Here is a 5951-nt window from a genome sequence, read left to right on the forward strand (position 1 = left end):
ATCAAATGAAAAATTCTCCAAATCACTAAAAATAATAAAATACAAATTAAAACAAGACTGAGGTTCTGCCTCAAACAGAAAAGAAGAAAATGATGATGATTGATGGGAGAGTAAGAAGACAAGAATTGTAACATGATATTGGTAAAGCTAATGAATTGGTCTAGCCATTCTGGAATACAATGACTATCCTCCAAAAGCCACTGAATTTGCCATAACTTTTGACCATTCAATAAAAATAACCCACAGATAACACATACATCACTTTAAAATTGGGAGGTGATTAATATACATTATTTCATTTAAACCTTTTTTTCTGGTGAATGTTTTTATTAGAGTATTTCCTTTTTATATTCATTCAAAACAAAAAAAGGAAAGCAATGACAAGGGTCCCAAAGCAATGTACAATTTGTTAGCTTACAGACACAGAGATTCTTCTTGTAGAGGGAATTGTGCTCTTTGTTGCAGCAATAGGTGAGGGGGAAAAGATCTTGACCTTTTAAAGTTCTGAGGGAGAAATGCGGGTGTCCCTGTTAGTATGGTTGGGCTGGATATGCCATCATGGTGACTCTTCCAAGGTCAGGATGGTCTTCCAGTCATGATGGAGTCCATCTGTTATCTATAGGTGTTAGTTTCATATCTTGAGGAAACTATCCCAGGATCCTGTGGCCACCATCATTCCATCATCTGTCACCCCCAGGCAGCTGACATGATTATCATGCCCAGCCAAAACACCTGCTCTGTTGGCTTTGAGTGCATCCTAGACACTGCAATTGAAGTCATCATATCCAGCCAGCAGGAGGTGGCCACTCTTGAAGAAGGACACCGATGTGATCCCACAAATGATGTTGTCATGGAAATACACCATCAGCTCCTGGTCAGCTGGGCGGTCAAAGAGTCTATAGGGGGCATCAACTGAACCTGTGGCAAATGCATTGGCATTTGCAAAGAAACAGATGGCGTCAATGTCAGATTCGTGGCCTGTGAAAGTTTGCTGACATGTTCCTTCTCAAACGTCCCACAGTTTGGCTGAAGCATCACAAGCCCCAGAAACAAATAATCTGGTGTCAGGGGCAAGAGAATGATTCCTGACATCCCCAGTGTGCCCAGTGAAGCTGCTTGTCTATTGGCCAGTTTCTATGTCCCACAAAACACAAGTGATGTCTCCAGAGTAGGTGACAACTTGATTATTATCCAGGAAGTAGCAGCATGATATGGACCTGTGTGTCCAGCTAGCTCAAAACTCACACACATGTTACCCTCATGAGTTTTCAGATTGTAAATGGAGCAGATGTTGTCAAGCCCACCAGAGGTCACGTAGTTGCCAGAAGGTGCATATACACAGGTCATGACCCAAGATGAACTCAGATGAATGGAATGGACCTTGTTTGTGGTGTAGCTATGCCAAATGATGAGTTTGCCATCTTGGGAGTGCCCCAATGCATTGCATAAATTTTGGCTAAGTGCCCCCTCAGTGTTCTGGTGTGCATTTGGATCTGACCCACTGGATCAAAGTTGTTTGTGATCTGAGGCAAAGTTGCATCTGCACATGCTTTTCTATCATCTCTAATTTGGTTTTTCAGTTGTTTGGCCTCCTGCCATAACTGGTCAAGCTCACTCATTTTCTGATCTTAAAGATTTGTTTTGCAGACACCTCCAAGACTCAGATCTGAAATCAGAAGTGCTTCTGGTCTGCAATACATGTAAACTCATCTCTTAGGGCCACTCATGATCAGGCAGAGGACTCATCCAGGTCCTGGGGCTCCTGCTGCTGCTTCAGAGGCCTGGGCCTCCTTCTCCTCAGCCATCTGGGCTGGGCTGGGCTGAGTGGGGCTCCCACAGACCATCTGAATCGGTCAGTCTGTCAGTTGGTCTATCTGTCAATCCATCAGCCAGCCAGAGGGTCCTGGGCAGATGTCTCGAAGTTGCTGCTGCTGCTCTCCTGCCTATTTCACTTAAACTTCACAACCCTATAAGATAGGTGCTAGCATTATCTTCATTTTCTAGCTGAGAAAACTGAGGAAGAAAGGTTAAATGCCTTTCCCATGGTCACAAGGAAGTGTTTAAGGCCATATTGAAGCTCAGTTCTTTGTGTCTCTAAGTCCTCAAACCACAATACCACCTCTTCACTTTCTGCATTATTAAGCACATAGCCCAAACATGAAAAGAACCTATGTAGACTAAAGTGTTTAGAATAGCACTCTGTTGTAGCAAAGAATTAGAAACAAAGAGAGTGGCCATAAATTGAGGAAAGGTCAAATAGATTATGGTATATGTATGCCATGGATTATTATTGTGTCAAAAAGAAATGGCAAAAGGAGAGATTCAGAGAAACCTGGGAAGACTGAAACTTGTACAGAGTTAAGTGAACATAGCCAGGAGAACAACTTATACAGTGAAAATGACCACAATACTATCAAAACACTCTCTCTTTCTCTCTCTCTCTCTCTCTCTCTCTCTCTCTCTCTCTCTCTCTCTCTCTCTCTCTCTCTCTCTCTCTCTCTCTCTCTCCCTCCTCATTTTTGGCATAAGATTTTCACTTGCTCTGCTAATGGTCCCCCAAATCATCTAAATATGAAATTGTTTGCTAGAACCCTGAATATTCTTTACTTCCTTATTTCCATACTTCCCCTTAATCTTTCCTCTGCAGTGGGCCCCAGTTGACCACCTAGGCATGATCATGTCGGTTCATTTTGAAATTTTCTTCCACACCTATTCTGTTGTGCTAATCAAACATGTGTCCTTAGCATAGAGTGGTTTAGAACAGTGGACCACAGAAAATCTTGCAATTTTATGAGTAAATCCATTATAATTGGTTGGTGGATGCTATCCCCTGCCTCCTAAGCAGAGGCTTCTTGTTCTACCAAGTCAAACTCAAAAAGCACAAGTAGTAAGTAATCCTTTGGGGGACTCCATTGCTTTTGCATTTCAGAGCTCCCCTTCATCTGCCCCCACCCTGTTTGGAGTCACTTCTCTCAGCCTTCCCCTCCTTCCTTCTTGAAGTCCCATCATTTCCTTTTTTTTTCTTTTTGACTTTTCTTCTTTTTAATTTTTTAATTTTTTAAATTCATTTTTAGTTTTCAAAATTCAGTTCCACAAGCTTTTAGTTTTAAATTTTCTCTCCCTCCTTCCCCTCCCCTAGACAGTAAGCAATCTGATATGGGCTTTACATATACATTCATATTAAACATATTTCACATTAATCATGTTGTAAAGAAGAATTTTGACCAATGGAATGAACCTCAAGAAAGAAGAAACAAAACAAAACAAAAAAGAGAGCGAATAGTCTTCTTCAATCTGCATTCAGACTCCATAATTCTTCCTCTGGATGTGGATAGCATTTTCCATCATGAGCCTTTTGGAGATATCTTGGAACCTTGTACTGCTGAGAAGAGCCAAGTCTATCAGTCAGTCATCGAACAGTTCATTTCTTTCACTTTGGAAAATAAAGGGTTGTTGTTGTTGTTGTCCCTAAGGGGGTGAAGGAGAAAGAGGGAACCCAGTTGTCCATTTCTCTGGGTTGTTTCTCTTGGCTAAACCTAGCGGGGAGAGTGGCTCTACCTTCCTTTATTCCTCCCTAGCCCTCAGCTCTCTATCCTTCTTAGTGACAACAAAGCAAAGGTATTCTCTGAGGGGCTAGGGGAGGGTAGTGATACAGTCAAACCACAGAAATCATCAGGTGAGAGAGCATCCAGTAAGGGTCAGAAGAAGAATTAAAGAGCAGGAGTAATTGTTGCTTTGCTGCTCAAGGAGCTATAGAAGCATCAGTTTTCAACCTGGTAATGACAGGAGGAATAGTATTGAAAACATGACAAAGATCTTCCTTAGACCTATCAAAACAGATGAAAACTACCTACTTTTGGTAATTCATGTGGGCACAAATGATATTGCCAGAAGGAACCTAAAAAAGTGTTGCCAATGATTATGAAGTCTTAGGCAAAAAACTGAAGACAGGAAGGGCATATCTGAGAATGGAATTTGGATTTATGAACAAAAGCTTAAAATATAGGGATGACAGATTTCTGGCCAGATTAAAAATGCACCTTGCAGAGCCTGGTGAGAAAGTATTTGCAAAGTGTCTTGCAACTCTAATCAAAAGGATTTTAAATTAAAGGGAATGATAGAAGAATACTGCCTATGTATAATATCCCACACCCCCACCCCCAGCCCAGCTAGATGTCACAGAGAGTAACTACACTGAAGGAAAAAGAATGGCAGCTGAGAAACCCCAAAGTTCACAAGAGCCAAAATCCAGGAAAGAAGCCAGTAATACAGCCTATGGCCTCAAACTTCTATACACCCTAAGAGCCAAAGTTTAGACAACAGTAAAGAGAAACCAGCGGTCTTAATACAAGGAGGAATATATGACCTCATTTTGTAGGCATCACGGAGACTTGGTGGAATGAAACCCATGATTGGACTATGGCTATGGATTTTATATATCTCACTCAAACTAAATGGGAAAGATGAAAGGACTGGTAGTATTACATATTAAGAAGGTGTGCTCATGTGAAGAAATCCAGAAATCAGAAGGAGGAAGTATTATGGAAATTATTTGGGTGAAGGCCAAAGGAGGAAGAAATAGAAGTGCTTTTTGTCATTGGAGTATGCTTCAAATAATATGAACAGAAAAAGGAAAAAAGATTATATGTTTGGAAGACAGATTGAGAGTGAAGTGAGTAAGATGGTACCAAAATGTTAAAGAAAATGAGGTCCTCATTTGGAGTTGAGGGAAGAAGTCATAAAAACCCACTGAAGGACAAGTTGAGTCATTTTAGCAGTGGGTAGGGCAGTGGCACGCATTTCTATTTGGGGGCTTTGATGCTGTGTTTTAAGGATGATCAAACCCCTTTTGGTTCTGCACAGTCCAGGTTGCCTTTTGCTGACATAGTCACTCCCCTGAGTAACAGACTCCTAAGTAAAGAAATCCAATATAATGAATTATCTGAGACTATCTAAGACTGAGAGAAGGCAGAGGATTGACCTAACTAGCAACTATTACAAAAATGATAGAGGGCAATTGAGTCTAGATTGAAGGGTATCTCTTGGGAACTATCATTTTTGGCAAATGTGGAGTGGTATAAACAGCTAGGAATAGTCACCCATAAGAATCACATTCGTGGATATAGTGTCATTACCAGTTGGTCTTAGCAAGTCTAGGAGAGGAAAAAGAAATTGAGACATAAGTTGTGAGGGAAGAGAACAAAGATATCCAAACATACTTGTCTAAGCCAATGTGGCATCATAGCAATAGAAAAGACCTAATTTGAGCGGCTCAGGGAAAAGAAAGTCTGGAACCAAACTTTCCTGGGACAAAATCATCCTCTGTCAATCCTGTCAAATAGTTTACTTTAAGAGTCAAGAGGCAATAGGACTTAGGATCACAAAATTTCAAAGACGAAGTTATCATTTAAGTCCAATCTTGCTATTTCAGAGAGTAAGAAATTGAGCCACAGAGAAATAAAGAAACATGTGCTGGGTTATGCAGCTAGTGAGTGGCAGAGTCAGAAGTCTGACCCAGGTCTTTTAAATTCATGTCCAACATTCTTTTCAAAAGAAGGGAAAAAGGATATAGTCACATAACAGCAAATACGAAAAATGATCTGGGAGTTCTAGTTTCATTAAACTTTAACTCAATGTAATTTGAGTGTGATATGGCAAGAAACAAACAAACAAATCAATACCAAGAGCAAAACCACAAATAAAAGAACAAAGACTAATGCAGCATTAAGCTGTTTTTAAAAAAGGCAAAATTTTCAGGAAAACAAAGGGAATAATCAAGCCACATCTGGAGTCAAACCAAATCTGGAATGCTGTGCTTAGTTCTCAAATTCGTATTTCCAAACAACACTACACTGATAAGCTGGAGAGAGTGCAGAAGATATTGACCAAGATGGTAAAGGGTCTCAAGACTATACTCTATGAGGATCATTCAGAGTTGAAGGATCTTCAGA

The 5951-nt window shown here is 40.4% G+C and overlaps 1 pseudogene; it reads right to left on the reverse strand.

The window, feature by feature from the left end:
* Positions 1-615: 615 nt before the first annotated feature.
* Positions 616-1683, reverse strand: LOC118844209 (annotated as a pseudogene).
* Between the last annotated feature and the right edge of the window lie 4268 nt (positions 1684-5951).

Source organism: Trichosurus vulpecula, chromosome 3, assembly GCF_011100635.1.
Source record: "Trichosurus vulpecula isolate mTriVul1 chromosome 3, mTriVul1.pri, whole genome shotgun sequence".
Lineage (NCBI taxonomy): Eukaryota > Metazoa > Chordata > Mammalia > Diprotodontia > Phalangeridae > Trichosurus > Trichosurus vulpecula.